Source organism: Pleurodeles waltl, chromosome 4_2 (assembly GCF_031143425.1).
Source record: "Pleurodeles waltl isolate 20211129_DDA chromosome 4_2, aPleWal1.hap1.20221129, whole genome shotgun sequence".
NCBI lineage: Eukaryota > Metazoa > Chordata > Amphibia > Caudata > Salamandridae > Pleurodeles > Pleurodeles waltl.
In genome coordinates, this window is record NC_090443.1 from 811,887,623 (window position 1) to 811,906,949 (window position 19,327).

Here is a 19,327-nt window from a genome sequence, read left to right on the forward strand (position 1 = left end):
ACCATATAATAGTAACTTACATGGGGGCACCACTATACCAAATGTGGGGTGAAAATTGCACAAGTTACTAAGTTAGAAGAGAGAGAGCATAATCACTGTGGTCCTGATTAGCAAGATCCCAGTGAACACAGTCAAACCCACTGACAACAGGCAGAAAATGGGGGTAACCATGCAAAGAAAGAGGGTACTTTCCTATGGTTCCCCAATGAGTCAATATGTTTTGTAGAGCTGCCCAAATGCTAAGCCAGTCTGACAGCCCCAGAGGGACTCAAGCAGAAACGTCTAGGGGTTTGGTAGGCCCAGTATGATGTAAGCCAGGAACCACAGTAGTTGGGTTTTCAAATGACGGTCAATATCATTTAAAATTCCTTCCCAGTAAGAGACATGCTTCGGGCAGTCCCATAGGAGATGTGCCAGCATTCCCGAAGCACCACAACGTCTCCAACAATCATGAATGATTGCTCCTATGGAGCCGAACAGGGGTGAGATACCAATAGGTAGCAATCTTCAGTGCAGCATCCATGCTAGTAGCATTTCAGGCTGTTTGGTGTGTTCTGTAATAAATCGCCTCCCATTCCTGGGTTGACAATGATCTACCCAACTCAGCCTCCCAACGTTGCAGACTCTGTACTCTGGATATCGGAACAGCTTGCTGGAGCAGGTCATAGAGGTCAGAAATTATATGTTTATCCGTCGTCTTCATGAGCAACCATTTTTCGTAATTTGTAAGGGGCCTGCGTGCCTTCTCTCGAATCGAAGGGTGTGACACCCAGTGACAGATCTGGAGGTAGCACATCCTCTCTGTCTCAGATAGAGCATGGGTGTCCCTCAGGCTCTCCAAGGGCAGTAATCCCTGTTTATCAAACAGGTGTCCCGTGGAGCTGCATGTTGGGAACGTCCAAGGATGAAAGGCTCCCTGGTCCAAACCTGCTGTGAATTCTGGGTTTCTCACAACAGGTGTCGAAGGGGAGGGGAAGAAGTTCAAGACCCTAATTCATGCTACTTGATCCCCTATGTTTAAAGTTGCTCTGGTGACAGGGGAAGTACAGTCCCCATGGCTGGTGGCAGTGCAGCAGGAAGGGGATCTTCCAGAGGGAGGTACCATGGTCCATAAACAGCCAGTGCTAATCCTACTCTTGTCTGGACCATTCAACCAAGTACCGAAATTGGGTTGCTCTGTAGTACTGCTGGATATCTGGAATACCCAATCCCCCCGGACGGAGGTTGGTAAGCCAATAGCCGGCCATCCTAGGCTTCCTTCCTGCCCATATGAAGCGTTTAATTTTGACTTGCAGTGCCTAAATCACACCAGGTGGGGTCTCTGCCGGCAGAGCATGAAACAATAAAAAGGCCGTGGGAAGGACTGACATTTCTATGGTGGCTATTCTGCCCAGCTATGAGATAAATGAGAGTCTCCAGTGGGCCAAATATTTTTTAACATTCTGGAGAAGGGTCTCATAATTCATCTTTGATCTCTCTGAGACTGTTGTGGCTATCTGGATGCCCAAGTATGGGATGGATTGTGTCTCCCACTGTAACGGGTGCTGCTGAGCCATCAAGGCCACCGTCCCCAGCGGAAGCATAAGGCTAGGAGCCTGAGTCTTCAAAAGATTTATCCGTAAGCCTGACACTTTCCCAAAGGCCTCTGCCCCTCTCAGGAACCCAGGGAGGGCCCTAAGCGGGTCATCCAGCGCAACCGCCACATAGTCCACATAGGGTGCAATAGTATACTCTTCTCCACTAAAGACGGGATCCGTAATCTCTGGGCTGTCCCTTACCTGCTGTGCAAAGGGCTCCATATAGAGAGGAAACAATAGGTGGGGTACTGGGCATCTCTGACGGCTTCCACGACCAATAGGAAATGAGATGGAGTTCACTGCATTGACTCTAACATAAGGCCCTCAGGTGGCTGTAAGCGCTCGCTATTCAGGCTTGGAACGGGGGTCCGAAACCTAAATGCTCCAGCGTAGCCTGAAGGTGCGACCAGTGGACTCGGTCAAACGCCTTCTCAGCTTCAATGCTCAGCAACATTAGGTCCCGTCCCGAGTGCTGTTCCTTGTCTAGGATATGCATAATCCGCTTCATATTGTCCCCACACTGTCTCTGTGGAATGGAGTGAGCATGGTTTGGATCCAGTAATCCAGGCATCAGCGGGTTCAGCTGGGAAGGGAGGATACCCATGAGCAATTTGTTATCCACGTTGAGTAGGGAAATTGGTCTGCAAGACCCGCATTGTGTGGGGTCCTTCCCGAACTTGGGGATTACCACAATGGACGCCTCTAACATGGAGGGTGGAATTGTGCCCGGTCCTGTGATAGCATTAAAGAGGCGGATCAGAATCGGGGCAAGGCTCGTACAAAACATTTTTTAGAACAGGCCTGGGAAGCTGACTGTTCCCAGAGATTTTGAGGCTTCCAGTCTGGCTATCACAGAGATTACTTTCTCTATTCCAATTGGGGCATCAAGTGGGGATACCTCAGCAGCGGACAGTTTAGGGAGGCCTGGGAAGCTGACTGTTCCCAGAGATTTTGAGGCTTCCAGTCTGGCTATCAGAGAGATTACTTTCTCTATTCCAATTGGGCATCAAGCGGGCCACCTCATCAGCCGACAGTTTAGTCGTGTGGGCCTGGGTGAGCTTCTGTCGCAAGGCGGCCTGGCTGTATTCCTGGGAGAGTAGAGGTCTTGATAAAACCCACAGAAGACAGATGCAATTTGGGTATCACTCACTACCTCTGTCCCATCTTGAGCCTCAAGTGCTTCCACCGCTGTTGTCTGCCTCTGAATGTGGAGTCTATTAGACAAGAGGCCTCAGCATCTGTTGCAACCAACATAAAAGGAATGACACAGTTGAAGTGCTGCATATTCCGTCCTGTCAATGTCAAGGCCACCAATCTTCACCCTGGCTGCCCCAAGCTGTCTCCAAACTCTCAGGGCCCAGGTTCTTTTGTGGATCGTCTCGAGTTCCAACATCTGTTGCTGCAATTGGACCTTTTTTCCCCACTGAATTTTGTTATCCGCCGCAGATATCGCAATAAATTCCCCTCTAATGGCTGCTTTCAGCATTTCCCACAGTATAGAAATAGATGTGTCTGCTGTGTCATTAATCACTAGAAAGGTAGTGATGGCTTCCGTTATCTGTGCCACCACTTCGAACCTCTGGAGGAGAGTAGTACTTAACCTCCAAAGGCGGTGGCTGTTGTGCTGGGAAGGGACATTTAATACTAGTGAGAATGCTGCGTGGTCTGATGGGTCACAAGGCTCTATGCCTATCTCCCTTAGAGTCTGCTGGGTCTCCTTCAAACCTAAGAAAAGATCAAGGCAAGAATAAGTCTTGAGCACTTGAGAGTAAAAGGTACAATCTCTAGTCGTAGGGTACCTTCCCCTCCATAAGTCCCTAAGACCCAACTCCTCCAACCACCCAATTCCCGCTGGGGACAGAGTGCCCATTGCACCGAACCTGGAAGCCAAGCTGTCTAAGTCATTGTTAAAGTCGCCCCCTATAAGAACCTATTTGTCTTGCGTGGTCATGACCTCGGCCAGCACTCAATGTAGGAACGCCTCCTGACCCTCATTGGGTGCATATACTGACCCCACCATGAACTGAAAGTCTCCTAAGTGGATCCTGAATGCTAACAGGTTACCCTTTATTTCAGCTATCTTGTCCCTCACTTTCCCGTGGAAGGAACCTGAGGTTAGGAGTGCCACCCTGGCCACCTTGGCATCCAATGAAGAAAAATACTATTTTGGAAAAGATCTTGAGAAGAGCCTATGATGATCTGTGGGGAGTAAGTGGGTCCCTTGTAGGAGGCACAGATCAGCCTGCGTAATTTCTAGATAGGAGAAGACAGCTCTGCGTTTGGTTGGGTTGTTCAACCCCTTTACATTAAGGGTGACTATCTTAAGGATCGCTGCGCAGTTAATGCCTCTATGTGGCTGGCCTCCCTTCTCCAGCTAAGTGAGTGATCAGAGGGGAATCATACCTGTCATCTAAGTGTGCATTAATATATGATAACAATGTGCACCATACCCCAACAGTGAACAAAATAAAACCTAACACTAAGGGGAGCCAGAGCTATCTGGCGTAGTCCAGAGGGTGAGATTGAGTACTGGATACTTGGCGTCCTGGGTAACGTTCCACCATCAGGCACCTCCCCACCCTCCCATCACCCCTCCTGGTCCCCGCAGTCCTAATTCCATCCAGGTCCACCAGCTCTCACTCCTTGTCAGACTTTTTCATGTCCCCAGATAAGGACTCCAGCACTGCTCTTCTTTCAGATGCTATGGTCTCTAGGTGCGACTTAGAGCTCCCCAGTAGGACAGTGTGACTCCGGCACCATTGTTCATTCCTTTGCGAGTGAGGGCACTTCCCCAGGGGCTCCCCCAGCTGTAGCAGGCTGTAGGCTTCCTTCAAGCAGTGCAGTTGGTGTAATTTGCCCTCTCATCAGAAGATAAGATGGGAGGGGTGGCCCCAGGAATATGAGACTCCCTTGTCTCTGAGGCGAGAGGTAACTGGGCTGTAGTCTCTCCTCTTTTGTGGGGTGATTGCTGTTACGTCCTGATGTAAGAGCAAAGAATGGCCATGGAACTTCAGCGGGTGTTGCTCTCTCGCCAACTGGAGTATGTGTTCTTTAAGGGGGAAATCATGGATGCAGACCAAAATATCCACAGGAGGCACATGGGAGGACCTCGGTGTGCCCACCCTGAGCTCTCTTGTCTATCTGTATGTCCTTCTCAGAGTCATCCCCCATTATTTGGCGGAAGAGGGACCTGACGTATAAGATGATATCTTCCTCCTCGGCCCCCATTGGCACTCCATGGATGCGGATATTATTTCACCTAGAGCGGTTCTCCAGGTCCTCTGTGTGGGCTTGCAGTTCTATCTGTTGCTCCTGCAGACAAATTATCTCCTCCTGGAGTTGCACTATCTCCTTGTCGCGGCTAGTCTCATGCTCTTCCAGGGTGGTCACCCTCTTTCCAATCTCCTCCAGCTCCCAATGCACCTCCTTCAAGTACTGCAACATATCCCTCTTTACCGCTTTCAGGTCCTCCCTCAGCGATGTAAATAAGCCACGCAGGAAGGCCCCTGTGATAAGGCCCTCTCTTTCCTCATCCGTCGCCGCATGTCCAGACTTCCCAGGAGTAGAGAGATCCGTCTCTGCTTTAACCATTGTGGGCCTGGTCAGCATTTCTTTCACTGATCTGTCCTTCTTGGATCATTCTGCGGCCACCACCATGCACTCCCACCTACAAACCCTGTCGGACTCCGCTCCGCATCGCCTCTTCTCAGAAATAGCTCAGTTCCTATGGGAGCACCAGTCCGTGGCCCGGGCAGTGTCCACCAGCTGTGTCCTCGACCCCAGTGGCTCACCACACGTGGACCAACGCCAAGCCTCTCCGTTTAGGGATCCTCTGCCAGGCCGGTTGCAGTCCTGATCCAGGCCTCGGCACGTCCGGCCCCCATTCGTCAGCCGCACTCGTTTTAGAGGTTCACCGTAGTCCATATGTTTTAGATCTTCCCACTATTTGGGAGCAGATGGGGGCCACCAGCAGCTCGTCTGAACCCCCGACCTCTGACAGGGGCCAGGGGATTCGCCGATCAGCAACCATGGGGGCCTGCCGTCCTACAGCCCCAGTCCAGCTCGCTGCTCTAGGCCGGCCCGTGGCTCCACCACTGCTCGCAAGGCAAAGGCCCTCGGCCAGCCTCTCCTAGGCCAAGCCCTGCAAGAATTACTGCCCCAACCATTGCAGGGCTTAGCCCAGCTTGTGCTTCAGTCTGCAAGGGCTCCTCTGGGGCAAGGTGGTCAAGGGGCACGGCTCACCACGCGACACCCACTGAGTGCAGGTCAGGCCCCAGTGCCATGCTTCTACGGCCTGATCACTGACACCATTCGGTGATGCAAGACCTTTCAGCCCCGATTGCCCCCAGCCTCGTATGTCCTTCCCCCTCACCAGGCAGGTAAGGAGTGGGATTCACCGCCTCCAGTCAGGGGACCCCCTGCCTTCATTCTCCGTCGTTCGCAATGTGTGTCGCTTCTTCGTTGCTATGTCCGCGGCTCACTCAGGCTGAGCGATGAGGCCCTGCAGGGCCAACAGGAACCGGCGCCTCTCGGCCGGGCAGCCCCGGGCGTCTCCTCTGCCAGAGGCTGGTCACTTCTGGCTCGAGCCTGCTGACACCCTCTTCTCTGGGGGAGGCCCCCCATCCTTCCTCTCAGCTCCAGGCCACTGTTTACTCACGGCCGGCCTCTAGCACCCAATAGTTGCCGCCATCTTGCTTGACCCCAGGTCCTTTGCACGGCTGGGCTCCACCGCCTACCTCCTTCCACAGGTTATTGCCGGCCACCTCCGCGCGGCCGATGTGCTCTCCAGACCAGAGGAGATGGGGGGCCATGCACGAATTGGCCCCTGGGGGCCAGCGACCGGAAGAACCCGCGGTGGGAAGCCAGAGAGGCGAGGGAGTCCGTCCTACCTATCCGCCATCTGGGATCCGCCGGCAGTACACTCTAGCAAAGTGTTTCAAACGTCCACATTTTAGGCATGTCCTCCCTTGCGCTGGACACCCACTCAGTGGATGGTGGATGATTCTACAGCTCCCACACCCTTTTTGCCAGGACTCACACTGAGGTTTGCTCTCACTATTGCCAGTCATTGCTGTATAGCATTTAACTGTTCCTCTTTCACTTTCACCCATTGCGTCAAGGGCTAGCACTGATTCCATTTTCTCAGCCCAGCTATCAGCCAGCTCATGAGAGCATGTCAGTATTAAGGTATCTTCCAGCGAGATACCAGGCTGCTGTAGGATGAGTTTGCATAGGTTGGATGAGTGACACCCTTGAATAAACTGTGCCCTGATTTCATCCTGTCTGTCAATGCAGTACATGTTCCAGCCAACTTGCGTAGGTGTGCAATGAAAGTATCCACTGACTCCCCTTCTACCTGCCGGGCCTGTCGTAACTTAAACCTTTCATAGTCCGGGCTTACCTGGGGTTCAGAATACCTGTTCAAGGCTGCTACTGCTGCATCAAATTCATCATCAGCCCCTGTGTTGGAAAAATCCTCAAGTAGTTCATACAGCTTGTCACCCTACATGTGTAGCATCAGTCACCTCTTCACAGCACCATCCGTTTCACAGGTGGTGCAAAAATAAAGCTGCACGCTTCTGATCCACTTGTGCCATCCTGGCGTGGCTGTCACGGCATCCGCAAGCTGACTGAATGGTGGCAACTCCGTGACTGACGAGTGTGCAGATTGTAGTGTCGCCGGGGCTGCTGCTTCTTGACGACGGGATGTTGACATCTCTCCTTTTTACCAACTTTGCTCGTTCAACAAGCCCCAATGTCCTTAGGTGCTAGTGGCTTTAATTTGCACCTCTGCCTTCTTACACTGTCCGGTCACTGTCTTTTTGCTTTGCACACCACTCTCACCCTTTCCTTAGCCTTCCTCATGAGCTGCCCTTGCCTTGCCCTTGACCTCTGGTTCTTCGTACTGCAGCCTGCACAAAACATTCAGCACTCCCTTCCAATGATAATTTCTGTTTACATGGTTCTCCTTTACAATTCATTAGGGGTAGTTTACTGTCACAGGGCAGAGTGGGCTTTACTGGGGGCCAGTACTCACTGCTTCCTTGTTCTCACGCCCACTCGGCTGCCGACAGCACACTACATGGTCTGTTTGCACAAGTGTCATCCACCGAAGGCCTTCTGCCTGGAGATCTCACATGCATTCCACCTCCTTGGGTGCTGCCCCGCTCCATACGGCCCTTCACTCATGTGCAGTGGCTGCTTCTAAGCACCTGATACGACACAACTTTGGCCGCTCTGTTAAGCGTGATCTGGGGTTAACTTGCAAGGCAATTGCAAGTAGTGGGGCCGCCTCATCGCCAATGTGGAACTGGTGCGGGTATGTAATGACAAGGCCCACTGCAGCATATCATAACCGACACACATGCACCCTGAATTACTGGTTGCTAGTGCCATGCTTCAAGTGGCATTTGCACCTTTATGCCCCCGGGCCGTGCCCTTGCCCTAGGGGTGTGCCTTATACAATGTACAGTAGCGGTCGGGTGGCTCACTACACCTCTGACCACACACAGCTACGATCTTCATTGAATGTTTTTAACATTTGAATACAATCATTGGAATGACCGCATGTGAAAAAAAAGTTCTAAAAGAATAGTCCTACATTGGGTTTGTAGATTTTATTCCCATTAATGTCTTACCCTATTTTATGTTTACAAGAGGCACAGTGTTGACATTTTCAGAAGGACAGTGTGTGTCCTGCTACTAATAGTGAATTTACAATATTTAATTTGGCAAATGCAAACTTATCAGAGAATGAAGCTAGTAGACAGGCTTGGGGTGTGTAATAGATGCAGTCCATAGGTTTGAGACTTTCCAAGAGGTTGTCATTTTTAATGGTAAAAGGAACTCTGTGGTGAGTTAGTAGGGATTCAGGGTTTGACATTGGTGCAAACATATGTTCTAGAAGTCGCAAAGATGGTTGCTTAAGGGTTGTGACTTTAATAAAGTTGTCATTTTCATTATGGTAAAACTGAGAGTTGTTAACATCAGCATTCCGTATAGGGATGGTAAGGAAATTAAGGGGCATAGTGATACTTGGTTTGCACTGAATTAGCATCATTTTTTTTTTAGGCTAATTCAGTGCAAACCTAACTCCATATTTACACTTAGGCGCTAGACATGTCTTGCGTCAAAGAAATGGAGTTAAAGTCATTTTTTGGGCGTGGGAACCTTTCTTGCATCAATAAGATGCAGGGTAGACGGTCCTAGCCAAAAAATGACGATATGGCCTTAGCGCCATATTTATCCCCAGTGCTAAAATCAAGCACAGGTGGATGGGGGCCTTAATTATTTAATGCTTGGGTATGGGCAGGTGTTAGGGGACCTGTGAGCATGTTTCCATGGTCAAAGACCATGGAAAGACCCCAGAGGTGCCCTTAACTGGACCCAGGGACACCCCCAACCACCCCAATGCACACCAGAAGGACAGCCAAGGATGGGGGGGAACCCATCCCAGGTAGGTACAGGTGAGTACCTGTTTTTATTTTTTATTTTTTATTTTCTTTTAAAGTACCATAGGGGGCCTACCTTGGGCCTCACAACATGGCACTGTGCCCAATGGCCATGCCCAGGGGACATAAGTCCCCTGGGCATGGCCATTGGGTTGGGGGCATGACTCCTGTGTTCACTAAGATAGGAGTCATGTCCATATGGTTTTAACATCAGAAAATGACGCTAGTCTGGGTAGAGGCATATTTATGTCTCTGCCCGTACTAGCATCATCCTTTGATGCTAAACCCCCTGTTCCCCTTACACCTCCCCCACCCGTGTAGCGTCCTTTTTCAAGATGCTAGCTGGGCTTTACCGCCGGCTAACATCATCCCATAAATATGACACCTGGCCGGCGTCTTGGGATGGCGCTAGCTGGCGGTATACTTTTTGACGCTAAACTGCGTTAGCGCAGTTTAGCCTCAAAAAGTATAAATCAGGGCCTAAGTGCTTAAATAGTTCTGTAGATTGGGTGCAGACCTAGGGCCAGATGTAGCAATTTCCGATTTTGCGAATCGGAAAATGCGAGTCGGTGCGACTCGCAATTTCCGATTCACAAAATCGGATGCAGTACGGTGTCTCAGACACCGACTGCGAGTCGCTATGGGGTCGCAAAGACCCACCTCATTTATATTAATGAGGTGGGTCACATTTTGCAACCCCATAGCGAGCCCCTGCACTCACAGGGATGGTGGCCTGCTGAAGTCAGCAGACCTCCATGTCTGTGACTGCATTTTAAATAAAGCAGTTTTTTAAATTTATTTTGCAGCCCGTTTTCCTTAAAGGAAAAAGAGTTGCAAAATAAAAAAAAATAACGAAACCTTTTGGTTTCGGTTTTTCAGAGTAGGCATTGGTCCATTGGACCAGTGCCTGCTCTGAAAAACCCTTATTGGCAACATTCACAAAGGGGTAGTGGGTCCCATGGGGACCCCTTCCCTTTTGCGAATGGGTTACCACCAGGGTGACACTGGTGGTAACTGCGAATTGTTTTGCAACCGCTTTCGCGGTCACAAAGCAATTTCGCATAGCGACGCATGTCGCAAATAGGAAGGGAGCACCCCTTCCTATTTGCAAATCGCATTCACAATTTGCGAGTCGGTACCGACTCGCAAATTGTGAACGTGCATCGCAAAAGGCTTTTTGCATGGCGCAAACTGCGATTTTCTGCGATGACTGGTGGTGCTTAGCTCAACCCCCCCATTACAACTATTTCCCTTGAAGGAGAAGGTCTTTCAGATCCTACATCCTGAATGCTTGACAGGAATCTCTGGTGGAGTGGAGACTGATAGTTTGCACTTAGTAATGTCTCAACAATCACAAATGGAGTTCTTGCACTCAAGTTAGCTGGTTAGAATGTTTCAACACCCTTATCAAAACATATGTATGTAAACTAGACTCCACAAAACATCTTGTTTCATCTCAATTGCTGGCATCATGGTTGTATTTCTCTCCTGACCAAAGAGCAATATGTTTACTTAGAATGTGTTGTCCATGGATAATCCCTTGCATTTGCCAAGTCCCCTGCTTTCTCTCAATATATGTTGTTGTTCACCAAAAAACAGGTCTAACACTCCATCCATTTGCACATGAATATATAGGTTTTATAAGTGGTATTTTCACATATTCACATCATACCCATATGTGTGTACATGTTGTAAATGTGTATTCATCTCCACTATAGTTACTGAAACAGATGTGTAGCACACTTTTTAACAACTATTGTCTATGGTGTTAACAGACGACTACAACTACCATGATACCCTGTTTTAGTATCTGCAAAACAATAGTGCAACATAATGTTGATCTGACTTCCTTTACATCCATATGTGCACACATCTCAAAAAGTTGTGCATTTCTTAGTCACCATGTCATGCTATGTATGAAAATGTCAGTTGTTGTGTTGATCAAGCTTGTTGATACATTCCCATAGCTACATTAAGTTGATCACATAATTCATAGTCTGTGTAGCTGAGTCTCCTACATGGAAACAATATATCAATAAATTAATACCATATCTAGCCATTGTACCTTAGTGTATGTAGCTAATCTTGGGCCAGATGTATGAAAAAAACCCTTAGCGAATCGGAAATAGCGATTTTTAAGAAATCGCTATTTTTGAGTCGGAAAATGCTATGTAACAAATTTGCAAGTCGGAAATAGCAATTTCTTAAAAATCGCTAGTGCAAATTGCGAGGTCCAAATACTGAATTGCAAAAATATTTGCGATTCGGTATTTGAAAATTGCAAATTGCGAAAACGGTCACCTGGCACAGCCTGATGACATCACAAGCAGGAAGTGAGTCAGCCCATGCTGTTTCCAGGTACCACACCCACAGGAGCAGCAGAGAGTCACAGACCAGCCCCAGGGAGCAAGTTTGTGAGCAAGCCAGGACCTGACATCAACATGGCCAAAGCTGCTAATGGGAAGGAGAAGGGAGAGAGGAAGAGGAAGCTGAAATTCAGTGAGCAAGAATTGGAGGTGCTCACAAAGGAGGTGGTGGGGAGCGATGACCGGCTATTTGGGAAGAGCTCACTCCAGGTACCAGAGAGTGAGAAGCGAAAACTCTGTGCTGACATCCAGACCAAAATCTGCGCAGTGGGGGTTGCGCAGCGCTCAGTGGAGGAGATATGCAAGAGGTGGTACGACCTGCGTTCCTATGCCAAGGAGAGGGTGGCCAGCAGGCTAAAGGAGGCAAGGAGCACAGGAGGCAGACCATCCACCCAGACACCCTCCACCCCCATGGAAGACCTGGTGGAGTCCACACTGCTTCCAGAAGCTGTCAGTGGGGTCACTGACATTGATACGTCCGGCACACCCAGCACCCAGTAAAGGTAAGTCCAATAATGATATGTAACCCCATATGTGCATATACAAATGCCCCTTAGGAAATAGCAAGTAGTGTAAACCATTGTGATAAGTACTCAATTCCACATCTTACATGCGGCACAACAATGCCTTATGGGAGTGGTAGTCCACAACCCAGAGCTGAAATTAGCACATAGAATGCAATTAAGTAGAGCGACACCCAGAAGAACAAAACACCCACTACATATTGATACGATGTAAGTGTACATTTATTACCATTGTGCCACATTTGGTGATACATACATAAATGACATGCTGCACATTGTCGTTGCAGATGGCTCAGGCCCAGCAGCAACAGAATGTGCCATTGTGGGGGATGCAGAAACACAGCCTCTGTCCGACTCCAACACCAGCGAGTCATTATGTATAGCACCAATCAGACGCAGGGCAAGGGTGTTACCTCTCCAAGATTTGAACCTGGACTCCGATGACATGCGGGATGAAGGCCACACTCCATCCCCAGAAGCCAGATCCACCGGAAGGCAGCAGTCCCTGCCCCAGTTGTCACTCAACTCCCCGCAGGAGGCCTCACGATGCAGACACAAAGCACACAGATGTAGGTGAGGGCCCATCATTCTTTGGTGGCCTGGAAGCATCCATGCTCAAAGTCAAGCGCCTGCAAAACAAAAACATGAGGGCAATGCACAGGCAGTTGCAGTCACACAATGCCAATATGGGGGGCTGCACAAGCAGTTGAAGTGTCTGAATACAAACATCTGCAAGCTGCATGTGGGACAGTAAACAGCTGCGGAGAACACCAAGGAACTGACAAATGCCATAAAGGAACTCTGTACTGAAATCAAGCATGAGCGAGTTAGCCACCGCAGGCGCGAAAGGCAATTCATGGGAATGTTCAGTGGCTTTTGCAGATCTGTAAATCGTCTGGCTACATCTACTGCCCTGATATCATGGCGTGCTGTGGCAGCACAGGTGGAGGCAGCACATAGCAGTCGGGATGTTGCCCAGGGATTGGTTCAAATTACCAACGTTCTGGTTGCTATGCTGACAACACGCAGTGCTACACCCAGCGAACTGGGAGTTGGGGATACTGAGGAGTCATCTAGCATCAGCAGTCTTGCAGTGCCCGTGATGGATCCTAGGCATTGCAGTGCCAGGCACAGTACTGCCTGTGAGCCTGATACAAGAGGTGCCGGTGAGGCCACTGCGCACTCAAGTGGAATACGTGGTTGTAAAAAGTGACATTGATGGCCACAGGGGACTACCTTCACATGTAGAATTACAGTAAACTATGATGACAATAGTGCAACACTGTTAATGGCTCATGTCTGACTCATGTGTATTGCTTTGTCCTAGTGACACATATGTTACCTGAAGTCAAGGTAATAAAGGTGCTAACTACTGGAATACATGTCAGTGAGGTTGTGTTGTCATTACTTACATCTGAAATGGTTGTGCGTGATGTCAGCAGGCCTTTGCCTGCCCTCTGCTGCACTGGTCTTGCCTGCTGGCTGTAGGGGTGGTATGAGATCATCATCCTCATCTGAGTCTGGCTCCGATATTTCCACAGGTATGCCCCCGGTGGTAGCTATGTTGTGCAAGATCGCACATGTCACCACTATTCTACAGGTCGTGTCCGGGCTGTACTGTAGTGCCCCTCCACTTTTGTGGATGCATCTGAAGCGACTCTTCAGCAGGCCAAAGGTGCAATCCACAACATTGCAGGTTGCCTTGTGTGCTGAATTGCATCTCCTCTCTACTGGTGTTGCAGGATTTAGGTAGGGCGTCATCATGTAGGTGCGTGCTGCGTAGGCACTGTCTCCTGGAAGGAACAGAGGGTATAATGAGTAGCTGAGCCATCTGACGTCAAACTGCCATCAATGCACCTTTGTACATAGGGAAAATACCTAGTAAATATCCTTCACCAAATTCCCCAGCTAGCAGTCTTGTGTGAATCCCGCTGTGGCGAAAAATGTACGAATCATGTGTGCTCCCTGGGTATCTGGCCACGAGATCAGTTATGATGTAGGAGGCATAGCATATCACCTGTATGTTCATTGAATGTTGGTATTTATGGTTGCGGTACACATATTCTGTGGCCAATGGTGGACAGATTGCAACATGTGTCCCATCTATGGCACCTAGGACGTGGGGGAACTGTGCTATCTGGTAGAAATCTATTTTTGTCTGCTGTAATTCCTGTGGGTTGTGGGGGAATCTGATGTACTGGTGTATCCTGCTCAGCATGGCGTTTAGAAATGCATTGAAAAATCTAGAGAGGGCACTCTGTGATACCCCTCCAGCTCTGCTATGACCCCTTGATAGCTACCTGAGGCAAGTAGGTGCAGGGAGCAGAATACCTACACATGGGTGGGTATGCTATTAGTCCTGTGTGTTGTGCGCTGCAGTATGGGTTGTAGCTCAGCTATCAGGTCAAGTATCATGGCTGAACTCAACCTGTACTTCTCAAATATTTCCTCCTCAGTCTGGTCAAAAAGGGTAATGCGCACTCTGAAAACGCGCTCCTGTCTCCTCCTCCCTCTCCTCAAACCTGCCAAGATCCTCATTCTCCTCGCCATGACGTAGAGTGCAGCCATTGTGGAAAAGAGGCTGAGGGATTCTGGGCCTCTTTATATAGGTTGCACCTGGTTACCACCTGGTTTCAATCCGTGGTAATTTGCATGTGCAAAAGGCCATTCTGGGAAAATTTGCAATTTGTGAATTTTTGATGCATTGAATTGCGACATGGTTTTGCGTGTCGCAATGTGCGTTTCGCAATTTGCGACGTGAAATACCGAATCTGTATTTGCGAGTCGCTATTCGGACTCGCAATTTGTGATATGCAAATAGCGATTTGGTATTTCATGTCGCAAAATGCGACACGCAAACCATGTCGCTTCGCTAAAAATCGCAATTTTTGCGATTCCTTGTTTTTGGCCTGCGAATGCCTTTCATGCATCGCAAACCACGTTTTTGCATTCGCAAACGGCTGATTTCTGCGATTCGCACCGTTTGCAAATGCAAATTCGTTTGATACATCTGGCCCCTTGTTGTTTAACATTTTTTTTATTTACAACAATGTTTTTGGCATCACCATGATGGTTGACATACATCCAACGCAGACAAGAGTTTCTGGAGGTGTAAGTTTTTCACACTGTGTCTGATGCTGTGTTTGGTGTATTGTTTTGTTCTAATGTTTGTCAATAGATTCCTCATCACAAGAGAAGTACTGTTTTGAGCAGACACATGGCTGCATGTGAAACAAGCATTGGCATAGCCAACAGGTCTCGCCTTTGGGACCTTATAAGTGTTTAGCCATGCAGCACATTATCCATTTCATTACACTAGCTCTTTGCCTAGACTTACATATACTGGTTTCCAAAGATATCCGGCTTTACCATACGCAACACGGGATGTGCACACCAACATCGCTGTTGTTGCTTGAGCGCTGTGCTCCACACTCGGTGAAGTACTGCCATAGGTGGGCTAGCTCCTAGAGCACTGAAGGGGTGTGCCAGACCCCAGCATGGAAACTTAGGGCTGAATGTGGTAGTGGCAGTACCAGATTAGCCTGCCTGGCCTGGACACCTTGCTGGCTGTGGACAGGGGCAGGTGGATAGTGCTATAGTGCGTGAAAAGAGCAGCGGGTGAACCTTGGCAGTGGTGAAGCACTCCATTGCGGTGGCAGGATGTCTTTGCTTTGCGATGCTAAGTGCAAGTCAAATATGTGGCTGCGGGTGTGTTGTGTGTGTGAGTGCAGAAGCAAGCACATTTGGAACTTTACTTAAGCAGCATTATACCCTGCCTGCAAAATAATGATTTTTATGCCTCACTCCTGGGCTAGGCACACTTACTTTGCACTGAGGGCTGGAGGTGGGTGAGAGCAGCTGCAATTAACATGGTCTGGCTCACCTCTCACCTCGCCAGGCATTATGAGGCTCCGCTTGCTTGGCTCAGCATAGTCAGGGGTCCCGGTGCTCTGGGCAGGCAGTTGAGCTGCGAATGAACCACCACACCTACTCTCAGCATTTCCAGTGCAACCCCATGAAAAGCATTCATAAGAAAACAGATGCTGGATTTCAGTAAACAAGTCCTAAACAAGCCCAGTGGGGGTACAGCAAATAAAACAGTTGTGAGCTTTCCTTTTCTGAACATGGTGGCAAAAGTAAATAAAACACATCTGCTGATCCTAAAGTAAATAAAAAACTAATACATTTCAAGAAACACACAGGTTACTAAATATGCAAGGCAATCCAGGCATCCATCCTCTACAGAAATGCCTGGATGCGGAGATCACCTACAGCAGTTTGTACACATCCTTTCTGTACTTTCTTGAGTGAATTGCTTCCCTAAACAAGAGAGTTCAGCGGCCATTGGAACTTTACATAAGCAGCACTATTCCCTCTCCAGCAAGTGAATGATTGTTATGCCTCACTCCAAGGGTAGACATACTTACTTTTGCGGTAAGGGCTGGCAGCTGGTGACAGCAGCTGCAATTAACAGGGCCACGCTCACCTCTTTGTGCCTGGTGGTCAGCTGCCGGGCATGATGATGCTCCTCTCACTCGGCTCAGCACAGTCAAGGGTCCCAGTGCTCTGTGCAGGCAGCAAAGCTGCAAATGAACCCCATGCCTACTCCTAGCATTTCCAGAGCAAATAACCAACATTCATAAGAAAACAGATACTGGCTTTCAGTAAACAAGTCCTAAGGAAGCCCAGTGGGGGCGCTGCAAATAAAGCAACCACACGCCTTTCTTTTCTGAACTTGGCGCCAAAAGTAAAAAAAAACACAAACACCCTAAAGTAAATAAAAAACAAGAGAGCACAGCGGCCGTGAAGAGTCCTAAACAAGCCCGCTGGGGGCGTAGCAAATAAAGTGGCTGTGCGCCTTCCCTTTCTGAACATTGTGCCAAAAGTAAACACAATACAAACATGACTCCTAAAGTAAATAAAAAACAAGAGAGCACGGTGGCCGTGAAGAATGATCAAGCATGGCAAATGAAGTGGCGGCAAACCTTTCACCATGCTGGTCCTCAAAGTAAACAAAACCCAACAGTTAATACGAGCAGAGTCAGGCCAACAAAAAAAAAGAGTGCGCTCAAAGTATCCTAAATAATATGAAGAGTAAGGCCACATTTAACAGGAGCTGTCCTCATGGGAGGATACAAAAGTGTATTCACCAAACAAAGCCAGCATTTACAAAGGACAGTAAGAGGAACCAATGAAAAAGATGGGCTGTGCTTGAAGCCCATATTGTAGATGCAGCATGTCTGAAAAAAACATGGTAAGACCTAAAAAGGGGGACCTGCATTTTCTCTATGTTATGAGGGACATTTGTACCAAACATGCCCCATTTGAAGATTGGTTCAGGTGTGATGCTTCATCACTGATGTGAATAGGTAATGTGGGCACTATTATTGGTGACATGGCATAGTAAGCACCAGTGAGACTCTTCATGTTTCAGACTTTACATTGGTAAGTTGTTACAATGAAAATATGATCACAAACATCAAAAGGACTGGAAACGTGTACAACAGCATCATTCTTTATCTGAAATGTATGAAATATATTTCAATAGCAAAATTCATTTCATTTAATGTAGACAGTAGGAGATTGTTATGAAGCCCGAGCCCTTCCCAAATGTGCATGTAAGCCAGTCCGTGTCAACCAACCTCAATTTTCATGCCAGACTGTATTGACTGAAACAGACAGGAATGTGTCCACTTTGGTGACAGAGTTACACATACCTCAAATTACATTTAAGTGTCCTTAGTTATGTCCAGATGAGAAAGCAATGATATTCAGATAAGTGATACTTAAAAGGACAATTGCAAATGGAAGGTCACATTACATAGATGTTGGAGTAGCCCATCTTGATAAGTCAATCTCAGGCCCAAAACATGTCTCTTTTGGAAATGTGGAAATGTTTTTACTCTGTACTGAAGTGGTTTAGGAATGTATCCAGGCCTATATATTTACTAATGCAGGCAAAGCCATTTGTCATGCAGCAAAATAAAAGTGGATAAGAGACAAACGACATACATGATATTGGACATAGAATGGAAATTTCTAGATTGTGAGCACATGGTTTGTGGAATTCTTTCCTACATGCATAACATGCTGATGATTAAGAAGGCAAGTTTGAGTGCCTTCATGCTAGCATAATATGTAGACTTGGCAAATGTTTTGTGAACAAAGTTCATGTTCTGATCTATTTACACAAATACCCTCATACTATTCTATCTGTCTTTACAGCATCATCTGGGCAAGGGGAAAGTGACAGCGGCCACATCGGAGGGGAAGAAGATGGGCACTGTGGTCCTGGTGCAGACACCACTGATAAGTATTTTCTTGCATTGTTCCAGAGATTTAAAATATCTTGTTAGAAATTGTGAGAAAGTAGCCTCTTTCTAGCCTTGTTACCCCCACTTTTGGCCTGTTTGTGAGTGTATGTCAGGGTGTTTTCACTGTCTCACTGGGATCCTGCTAGCCAGGGCCCAGTGCTCATAGTGAAAACCCTATGTTTTCAGTATGTTTGTTATGTGTCACTGGGACCCTGCTAGTCAGGACCCCAGTGCTCATAAGTTTGTGGCCTATATGTATGTGTTCCCTGTGTAGTGCCTAACTGTCTCACTGAGGCTCTGCTAACCAGAACCTCAGTGGTTATGCTCTCTCTTTACAAATTGTCACTAACAGGCTAGTGACCAATTTTACCAATTTACATTGGCTTACTGGAACACCCTTATAATTCCCTAGTATATGGTACTGAGGTACCCAGGGTATTGGGGTTCCAGGAGATCCCTATGGGCTGCAGCATTTCTTTTGCCACCCATAGGGAGCTCTGACAATTCTTTCACAGGCCTGCCACTGCAGCCTGAGTGAAATAACGTCCACGTTATTTCACAGCCATTTTACACTGCACTTAAGTAACTTATAAGTCACCTATATGTCTAACCTTTACCTGGTAAAGGTTAGGTGCAAAGTTACTTAGTGTGTGGGCACCCTGGCACTAGCCAAGGTGCCCCCACATTGTTCAGGGCCAATTCCCCGGACTTTGTGAGTGCGGGGACACCATTACACGCATGCACTACATATAGGTCACTACCTATATGTAGCTTCACAATGGTAACTCCAAATATGGCCATGTAACATGTCTATGATCATGGAATTGCCCCCTCTATACCATCCTGGCATAGTTGGCACAATCCCATGATCCCAGTGGTCTGTAGCACAGACCCTGGTACTGCCAAACTGCCCTTCCTGGGGTTTCACTGCAGCTGCTGCTGCTGCCAACCCCTCAGACAGGCATCTGCCCTCCTGGGGTCCAGCCAGGCCTGGCCCAGGATGGCAGAACAAAGGACTTCCTCTGAGAGAGGGTGTTACACCCTCTCCCTTTGGAAAATGGTGTGAAGGCAGGGGAGGAGTAGCCTCCCCCAGCC